The sequence below is a fragment of the Xylocopa sonorina genome, chromosome 1, assembly GCF_050948175.1.
Source record: "Xylocopa sonorina isolate GNS202 chromosome 1, iyXylSono1_principal, whole genome shotgun sequence".
NCBI lineage: Eukaryota > Metazoa > Arthropoda > Insecta > Hymenoptera > Apidae > Xylocopa > Xylocopa sonorina.
Genome location: NC_135193.1, coordinates 5419016 through 5429819, shown reverse-complemented (window position 1 = coordinate 5429819; position 10804 = coordinate 5419016).

The following is a 10804-nucleotide window of genomic DNA, read 5'->3' as shown; positions in this document are numbered from 1 at the left end:
TATATTTCACGCTTTGCACTCCGACTTTACTGGATACCGTACGCGGTAGTGGCTGAAAGTTGATAGTGGCGTTTCTTAGACTCGGCCACGATTATATGATACTAGTGGAAACTTAAATATTACCATGGTACAAAGATACACAGCTCAAAAACGGGATATTAATGTAATCACGGCACTGAGAGGTGCGTATCAGAGTTAACCGAGAGAAGAGATAGCTTCAGGCGTTCACTTGTGAATATCAATCATGAAATTATTGTACTTCGTGAATGTAAAATAATTTATGTAACATCTCCAACCTATACAATGTACAAACGTTATCGTTTCGACGCACCTATTTTACGATTTATACGAGAGAATGCTTACCAAAGTACATTTTACATAGCTGCGTATTAACAGGGAAATGGAGAAAAATAAATGTTGTATCTGTTACGTGTTTCAAATGATTTCTACATTCACCGAAGACAAAGTGTTGATCGAACATTTCTATTGTTGAGATCTCGACGAATCGTAACTTTATAATCAGCCAGTCTTAATAAATTTAAATTTTTTAAACACCGCATTGTATTATTAATTTAAGGAAAGGAGTACACGGAAAACAGGTCTAAATAATCTTGTATCTTATTCGTACAGTACTGCCCTAACAACCAGGCAAAAAATCAGGGCTAGAATTACCGCAATTACGCCATGAAAACAAAATTCGTGATCCTGGTGGATTTATGATTGAGCTCTACTACTTAATTTCTATTTATTTTACGATATTTCCAGCTGAATACACTTGACGCGGAATAACTCTCGTGTATTTCATTAAATCGACCGTATTCTCGGAATTTCCACAATAATAATCAATTTTAATAGACGATAAGATAGTCTGGACGTACTGTTCTATCGGTCAGAAACGAACTGGCTCCGTAGCTCGCGTATACAAGCGCACGTTCGCGTGGGCCAGTTCTCATACATTCTGCAGCAGGGTGGGCATCTCACGAGTTGGTTTTCACCCTCGATTCCGGATCGTAACGGTCGTATTTCGGTGACGGCGGCTGCGAGGAATAGAGGCGGAAGAGGCACCGAGCTAGCTAGGATATATCGCCGCTACAACGAGGTTCGATCACTTGAAAGCTTTCCTCAATGGCCCCCGACCGACGCCACGCTTCGCCGTCAAGCCACGGTATAAATCGTCGTGTCTTGCCCAACGGGAGCTTTCGCGCGCTGATACTCCTGCCTTAAAATTTCTCACGCTAATCGAACAGAAACGCGTGTACGTGTATACAGCCTGTTACACGTAAGAGCGCTTTAGAAACCCGTCTCGATACGTGGCGGGCGAATGCGCGGACCGAGAAACAGGTGAATCGAGAGGAGAAGAATTCTTCGTCGGTTATTCTTTGAAGCACTTGAAGGCTCGAGGTTAACCGTATACGGGTTATGGTGGTTGTTTTAGTCTGGTCCGTGGTAAGTAGGTTTTGCCAGTCAAATTTTTATGATGGAATTGAAATCGAAATTGATAGTGGGTATTCTACCTTTAAAAAATTTTAGAGAAAAACGTTGCGTTGAAAGAGAAAATCTACAGATTCGCGTGCAATATTGTCTAATATCGTGCGATGCTCTGTAAGTGTCTGATTAACGATTAGATCATCGTATCTAGCGAGACTCTCATATAAATCAACTTACTTGCACGATTCAACGATACGGTGTCAGAAGAAAGATAGCTAAGGATGTTTCTATTCCGTGTGACCGTATCTAGCTACTTTAGAAATCGCCAGCCGTTTTATACCGGACCAATTGTTTTCACTGGCTATAAAGAAGCCGGGAAACGGGTGGCGGTACGTAACGGGAGTTCGTAAGAAGCTGTTTCAACGAGGAGTTGGGCCCTTTTCATGGATCAGACTGGCCGGCTCCGTGGATGGAAAGCAGAGGATCCCCGTTGCTTGTATACTTCTTTCATGGCCGTGGCTTCGAACTTTACCACTGAATCAGCCGTTGCCCGGAAGACGTTCAATGTTCGCCAGCGTAGAATTGTCGATTCACCCCCCAGCGAAGTCTCGCGGTTGCGAATTTCCGAGTGGATAAAGCACATAAAGTCAGTAAACCACCATTCGTAGGATAACTAAATCAGCAGAAGATACACCGATTTTTTATGTGACGAGTGTTCGGGTTTTATTTTTAAAACAGCTATAAATAGCAATAGAACGAACGAGGACGAAATAATGACACGTTCGACTGAGAATAGTTAATGTAAAGAGGTAGGGAAAGAGCGATGGGAAATAGTTGGCGCATCGGGCTGATAGAGAGGGTAAATCCTTGCACCATCTTTCAGTGACGCGAGAATAAGTAGAAATAGTACCGCCAGCTCTTTATCTTCACGGTTCATATACCATATTTCAGTAACCCTAGTACGGTGATAAGTGTTCCAGGGCCATATGCGGCTGTGGGTCGCGAATTACTCATCCTTCCTACAGACGTACGTTTCGCGAACAATAATCCGTTTTATTCCGTTGTTTAAGAAATATGTTAGGTCTTCGTGGTCGTGCCGCGCGTTTAGGTTAGATAATGAAACGTGGATTCGGTTCGAGTGTCGTAACATACGTTATGTATAACGGATTCAAATTTATGATACACGTTAGACCAAGAATTTGATATTTGGAACAGTTCGGATGATTCCGGTGGAATTCAACGTGCGGATATTTCACGTTAATATTTCACTGAAAATTGATAATGTGACGGCACGGAATTTGTACGCGAATGTTTAGGCGTCTACGTTTTGACGTGCGTTAAACATGCGTTTCAAAGGTATCTGCTTTACATCAATTATGGTTTGAACTGATCGCGACGAAATATAAATATCTGCGTTAAATTGCATTCAGATGAATTAACAGGCGCAGATAAATAATTTTTCGATTGAAAATGATTTTATGGAACTTAAGGACGTAAAGGTTACTAATGCATATCGTTAAGAGTGGAAGAGGCAATATACGTTTTTGTTATAAAAATGCTCAACTTCCATTACGAAAAACCATTAATTCTTTTGCAACAATGATTGGAAAAGTGACAAATAATGCGAAAATTTGAATAGTTCATTTCAAATCGTGCAACGCTCGCCGGAACCAATTTTCGCGTAAGATCAATATTTGCGGGGGCACCGAAGTGGGTCCAATTACAGTCAACGTTCACAAAAGCATACGAATGATTGCATTTTCACCCGCGAACTAACTGTACTCCCCAGAAATTCTAGTGTAATATTTCTGTTTGTCGAATGAAATTGCTTTGAAAAATACTGAATTGATTCTGCGGCTAAATTATTCCCACACTTCACCGTGAGCATCTCTAATTTTGCCAGTAGCCATCGATCATCGATCTCGAGCATATAAGAAATCCTTCCTCTACTAACTGCGCCGTCCCTTGAGTTTGTCAATATGAACTTTTCCCTTGGCTCGCGGTTGAACCATGCAGACCAGCCAGTAACCGTACCAGCAGTCGAGTCAGCTGGCTCCATGACCACATAAAACGCAACCTATCGTCGGCAGATTGGAAATAATCGGAATAAAGTGATTCCCCGGAATAATAGCGAGGTTCCCAGTTTTCCCGTGCTCTCGTTCTCGAATATAAGCTAGAAGGGACGAGGGCTACGCCGCAGAAAGGAAGAGAGAAGAAGAAAAAGGAAGAATCGAACGATGCCGGCGCACCGTCGAACTGTAGCATCCAGGTCAACGATATATACCCCTTTAGCATCCGGTTAGATAATAGAACCTCGAATAAACGAGTTACGCAGTTGCAAAAGTACAGGCTAATAACGCGACTTTATTTCGCATCCTCATCCGTAGATCATATTATATAACCGAGTATCGCTCCTCCGCGCCGATCGTTGCCTCCATCGAACTGCACTCGCTCCTTTATCCCCGTTTCTCTCGTCACTGTGACGTTTCGTTATCGATAAAAATGCGACGTTGCGTTTCGAATAATTGATGAAACGAGTTTCATAGACACGATCCGCGTACAATGTATATGGCGTAGCTCAAAGAAGTTAACAGCAGAGTTAACAGAGTACACTCGTCTTGCTCTACGAATGGATCGAGCGTTATACCCGGGAGGAGTCTGGTCCCGGCTATATTAATGCGTGAAATTACTCAGCGAGTTCCATCGCGTCCCCGGCGCTCTTCTTTTCTACGGCGTTCGCTATTTCCTGAGCGCGTCTTTTTCTCTCCCGGAGCCGGGGGATGAATTTATAGCGGCGCAAAAGGCGCGTCCAGACGAACACGATCGCAGACGGGAGAAGCCCCGCTCGTTTCGCATAATATCCGTCGGAGTGAGCGCGCGTAAACCGGCGATGCTCATCGCTCAAACGATGACAAGTGATGCTGACTGATGCTCGCCGCGGCTCCTGAATCGTTTCCTCTTCCTTCTGGCGCCCGGCGCTCTCGATGCTCGCGGGTGCGAACGGCTCCTAATGGAGCGTGTCGGGAAAAAGGCGACCAGACCTAGTCCAAGGTGTCGACGCGACGTCATTTTAAGAGCTTGCACGCGTTTTCACTTAAAAAGAGAACCAACCCTCTGCCTTAAAGAGTCTCGAGCGAGATTTATACTGGGTGCCTCGACACCCCCTCGCGAGAAAGTCGAAATACGATTGTTTCTTTTAAATAACATTAGCGTGCTTTAAATATTTTTATCTGGAAAAAGGAGGAAGAGGGAGAGAGAGAGAGAGAGAGAGAGAGAGAGATGAGTACCATCCTGTCGTCACTTTTAAAATTTGGTCACCAAATAACTATTTCCCAATACTCGATGCACGCGACAAAGCTCCGAAGGAAATTGAACTGTTCTAACTGTCAGAAATGGTTTGCGCAGCTTTCGAACGGAGTAATGAATAAAATGGAATTCGAGGGTCAGCACGAAAACTGGGATTATTCCGGAAGTTCTTTGGCGTTGGAGCGATGTGCGCTCGTAGAAAGGTTAGCTTTCTGGCGATCGAAAAACTAGAATGATAGTTTCATTCCATACCCGCTGGTGATCAAAGATTCGTGAAAGTGGATTGCTGCCGGGCAACAGGTTCGCCGAATAAAGGACCTAGCTTTAGTTTTTGAACAGTTTGCATAGATAGAAAAAAAAACAAAAAAAACTCCGTCCGTACCGAGTGCGTAGGAGGGCAGGTAGGCTACACTCGTACAAAAGAACAATTGAAAAAGTAGCTTCGCTGGGTCAAAGGTTCAAAAAGCGATATGAACCGCTACTCTGTCGTGGCTATACAATTGCGGTACCGTATTTTTCGGGGGATTAAATTTAGCGTCGGTTCAAAGGTACTTGTTGCAACAAACTCGCGAGCAGGTCGAACCAGGTTTCCTCTTTCAAACGACGCGTTCGAGCGAACGCGTTCTGCGTGTCAAAGTAATCAATTCCGTCGTCGTCGTTCGTCTTATTTTGACCAACAGCCATCTTCCTCGCCCCGCTTCCATCACGATTTATAGCCCACGCTGCGCGTAGATAACATTCAATTGTATCGATTATGGACCGCGTTGTACGCAGATAAGGTTCAATTGTATCAATTTATCAAAACTAACGGCTTGAAACTGGCGCGGGCTTAAACTTCGGTAAATATTAATTTCGATAAAAACCACCACGCCTTAGACACTTGTTAATATCAATTTACAGCAAACCTGTCTTTCCTTTATACGTTCTTGAACAGCTATTTATTAACGTCAAAGCGAAATTTCTGCGCTCCGCGGAATTTCCACATTAATATTATAGTTCACTAATTAGGCGTCAGCCTGTCGCTGTTGATACTTTGTCGCTGCTAAATACACCGCTCGTTCGGAAAGAGGAAGAAACAATACCGATGAACGATATTCGCCGGTTAAAACCGGATTCCCACTAGAATTATCATAATACCGGCTCTATTCCAAACCACCGCTTTGAAGCTAAGCCGTTATTGCAGAATGGCGGCATATGTGAAACATTCACCGATATGTACAGGACAAATCAACGATGGTGATCGTGATCGTAGAATTATAAAATCATGTCGTCGTCAGCTTTACAGTGCCCAGTCATTTCCTTTCCAGCGTGAATACTAAAATTTCGAGAGAATCAGATCACTGGACTAGTGACGAGGTAATCATATTTATTCGAAGATCATCGTTGACATCGATCAATTAAAAATGATGTACGAAAGTATGCCGCGTTCGAGGTTTGGTTGGAAGGGAGAAATAGTGATAAACGCGTGGTGTCGCGTGGCTCAATAAAACCAGGATCGTTTTATATCGAAGGTAAGCCCTCGCTGAACCGCGCCGATCGTTAAACGGATTATTTAACGTATATACAGCCATGAATTTGCTCGCTTATGCGGCTGCGGTTCCCGTTCGTATAATAGCCGCAACGAACGCGGCCCGCCAATTACTCTAATCGATGTTTAACGTTTACTGCCGCTACCACACTGGGAATTCGACTTCTGACGTCCGCGAACGAAATCACGAATATCGTTAAGAATTAGCGACGATAAAGGCGAAACCCGTGGAGACGGTGCCATTGCGCGCAAAATTAGTCGCTGCGATTCGTGTCGCTTTCCTCGAATCCAAAAGTTCCTCATTCGATCTTATCCGCGCTAAGTCAACGGCAGTAAAGTAAGTGAAAGCAATTCTTGCGGAATCAACAAACTATAAATTTCCATTATTTATATCGGATTGCCTCGGCTCGCCGTTTTCTATGGACGCATACAATGTACACGTTTCCTCCCTTATATAAATGAACAACGAATCGTTCCTTTCCGTAATTGTAAAATATTGCAATAGGTACCGCGCACTGTCGCCGCTGGATTTGTAACAATGTTTCCATAAGTCATTATTATTAACGATAACTGGAACACCGTTTCCGTGGTTTATTTTCAAATGTCCCAGTTCCTGTCCTGAATGTTTTAAATCACTTTTCCACGATTTTTATTTACACCCCGAAATCATTTGCAAGAGTCGCACAAATATTTCTAAATACCGCGGTGTCTCTTTTTCCGCACAAAAAAAGATACGATTCCACTCGTGAATTTCACTAATTATCGCGTACTCCGTTTTGTGCTCAATTAAGAGATATGTGACCGATATAATCCAACAGGAATCTCACAAGTAACGAAATGATAGACGGTGTATTTATATAGTTTTTTATTCCTCGATATTTTCCTTAATTCGTTTTTATATCGATACAACTTGAGGTCCCAATTCGGTGGATCGTATATTCCATTCTTTACCCTCCTAAAATAAGTACGCGCGTTTACGCTAGCTACTTCGCGGGTTCGACGCACGTCGAAACGTCTTCAAGAGGAACAAATAATTCCAGGGAACGAGACAGAACGACGCAGTAAATGCAAAGATCGATCGAACTTATGGCGTACTTTGCGACGGGAGCCATTTCGGAGTTTACTGTCGACTGAGCGTCCGAAATGACTGACTCCGATTCTATTTGCGATATTACAAAGGCAGAAACCGAATTCCACTCGGTGTTCTTGGTGTTCACCGGGAAATGAGTTCAGAGATGAGTCATTAAATGTCATTCGGACTTTTTATCGTTCAAAGTACTATCCAGTTCCACGTGTTCGAAGGGGAATTCTTGTTTCAGAACGTACTTCTCGTTCGTTGCAGGTACCGCGAAAGAAGCAACGCCGTAGCGATAAATATAATAAAGTAATCGAGGAGAAGAGTGAAGAGCTTTTCACGGCTGACGCAGTAGGGCTGACGCAGAACAGAACGATATACCGCGAATGCTCTGGATGGATGCATCTGAAGCGATACGGAAGCTGCCTCGAGAAGAGAACAGAGGACACGAGGGTGCAGATGCCAGGGGTGAGGGAATCGGAAGACAGCGAGACGTAGAATCGAGCCTCGATGCACTGCAGAGACGGCGTAGCCATCGGTCTTGCCGCGGTTTTCCAAGATCCTCCAGTTTATCTCTAAGAGTTTATCTTCGCGAACGGCAGGGAAGTGATCTAAGTTTCATCCGGTTGGCGGCCCGTCAGACTCGAGACTATTCGGCTGCTGGTTATCTTTCAGTGGTGTCAAGAGCCTAGCCCAACGCAGCCCGCGACAACGCCCTTTTCACGTAGTTACACGACGATCTATCATGGCGCCAAAAACCTACTTTGTATCGCGCATAATGCTCGCGTGCTCCCATGCCTCTGAACGTGTCTGCCGCTAAATGAAGTAGAAGGGAACCTTAGTGTACGAGAAGGCTGACCCTTTTGCAATTCAAGAAAGGAAAGAATACAATTATAATTTGAATAATTCTGTAATTATTCAATCCTAGCGCCTGATTTTCCTGTGAAGTTCGAAGCGTACGATATTATTAATGATCGCCAATTTTGTTCAAGTATTTTAAGGTTTACTAAGAGTTCAACTTCAAAATATGCTTATTTTATAGACTGGAACGACGTATAGATACGACCAATGGAAAATATTTGCTTCTCGATAAAAAACTAGATCCCTTTTTTACTACTTTAAATTCTCTATCGGCGATTTTATCCAAAAAAAAGCAACGAACGTTTCAATAAACGAACTTCGATACGAATTCACGAAGTTACGATATTCGACGCTATTTCGTATTCCATTTTTGAAACGAAACTTTATGTTTCGCGTGTGTACCTGGATATACGTTTACACAAACCGAAAACCGAACGCTATTGCGCCAATTTAGTCCCTCGAATACGTTCTACGTATAATTTAGATTCTCAGATAATTCTCAATTAATTCCGGCATTTATTTTCCAGGATGCACAAATTACTCCTTTAATATTTCATACGTTCGGTACATTAACACCGTCCACATCGGTCACGGTATTATTTCCAAACGATCGCCCTATTGTAGCCGCGTTAAACATATGCGAAATAAAATATTCGACAACATTTTCCGACGAACTCGCCCCGATAGCCGATTCGAATGGATTTTCAGCCGTGGTGCACACGGAATTTAATAGAAAAGAACAACGGACGCGTCCGTTACAGTCGCAGTTGTAGACAATGGAAATGAGCATGGCACGCATTCAGTTCCGGTGACCGAGAGTAGACGCGGCTGTTGGAACGATCATCCGACTGAACCGTCCGACGGAGTACAAAGGGTTAAATTTTCTTTCCTCGCCGTCCGCTTCCCACTTCATTCGCTGGCATCGACCCCGTTAGGTCCGTGTTATTAGTTATCAGCTGGTTCCCACGGCGTTGTCAATGTCCTCTCTCCTCGGCCCGCGTTATTGATCGACCGTTCGGAAGATTCCTGGCACCGGGGTCACTTCTGGTAGACTGCTCGTCCAGCAGGAAACGGAGTGGTAGTTACCCCCGGAAAGAAGATCAGCCAACGAACTTATTGATTGTACTTTCGAACTCGTTCCCCCTGTACATCCTGCTGACTATTGCACACTGTCGCGGATCAAAAGTGCTCCAGTCCTGGTGATCCTCGTCAAATTTCGTCGCGTCTGCCAATTTCGCAGAGCCCTCGTTTCGTCACTAGGCCCTCCGCGTCGCAACTATTCGAGTGCTCCACATGAAAATAATAAGGACGGTCGATTAAATCTAGAGATCTCCTTATCTCCTAACTAGACGAATTGAAGTCGCGAAGTTCATTTTAAATAGATGATTTCAGTTCAATGTGCGGAATATAAGTCTAGTCAAAAATATTTTCATAATTTCCACTAGTTGAAGCAGTACCCCAGATTGCAGCGAGCTCAGTATCTCCATTTTTAATGCGCGAATGCGCTGCACGGGTTCTCTTCGACAACTTTTTTCTTCTGAAAATAAAACAAATTTCCAGTGAGTTAGGTTCGGCGAGAACGCTGGATGCCAGGCAGTTATGATTCGTTTGTTAGCCGAAAATTGAAAAAGGCTCGTTTCGAGCCCCTGGATGCGGTAAAAGAGCTTCGCTGCGAGCATTGGTATAATATGAATTTAACAACGCTTCAGCCGGTGAAAATCGTAAATGCAGCAGTGTATACAAACAGAAGTAATTTTCTACCTGACAGTTTCTTACTTTTATCCAGGATAAATAAATGTTATCGTCATCGTTTGAAAGAGATACGAAACAACCATTTTGCAAGATCTACTTAGATTTTGCTTTTTAATATCTTTCAACGGGCGCGTGGAAGATCGTGCTTACAATTATTATATATCAGCTGTTCTCGTATGTCCACTTCGGTTAACTGACACGCGTTGTTCTTAAAATAAGTCGCGAACACAAGAAATCTAAAACTAAAGCTAAGAAAGTGAAATGATCGCGTTGTATCTCGGTGACGTTGTATCTCGAAGACGCGTCCATTAATCGAAGCATGAAGTGCTTACATTTCGATAAACAAGGGATGGCGAGGAGGACTGTAACTCGTTTGTTTCCCTCGCTTTCTTTACTCTTTAGCTTTGTATAAAGTAAGAAAAAGAGGAGAATATATTTGATTTTAATTTTACAGCATCCTATTCGCAAATAAAGTCAACAGATTCTACTGACAGATTTTACAACCCGGAACGATGCGATTCATATTGCGATACTGAATTCGATATCTAATCGCAGAGTAATAATCCGCGCAGTTTCAGAACATTGCTCCACATACTGAACTTCGAAATGGATTCGAAGCTGGTTCTCGAACATCGGGAATCGCACAATCTGTGTATTTCCGGGGAATCATTTTCGATGCTACCCTCGTACTGCTGCTACACGCATGGAACATGATGATGATCGTCGTCGAAATTTGAACAAATGGTATCGATAACTATTTCTTGACATTTTAACGCCTCCATTCTATTCCAAAAATATCTCTTTTCTCCTTCTCCTTTTATCTCCATTATTTTACTGCAGTCGCTATGTTATTT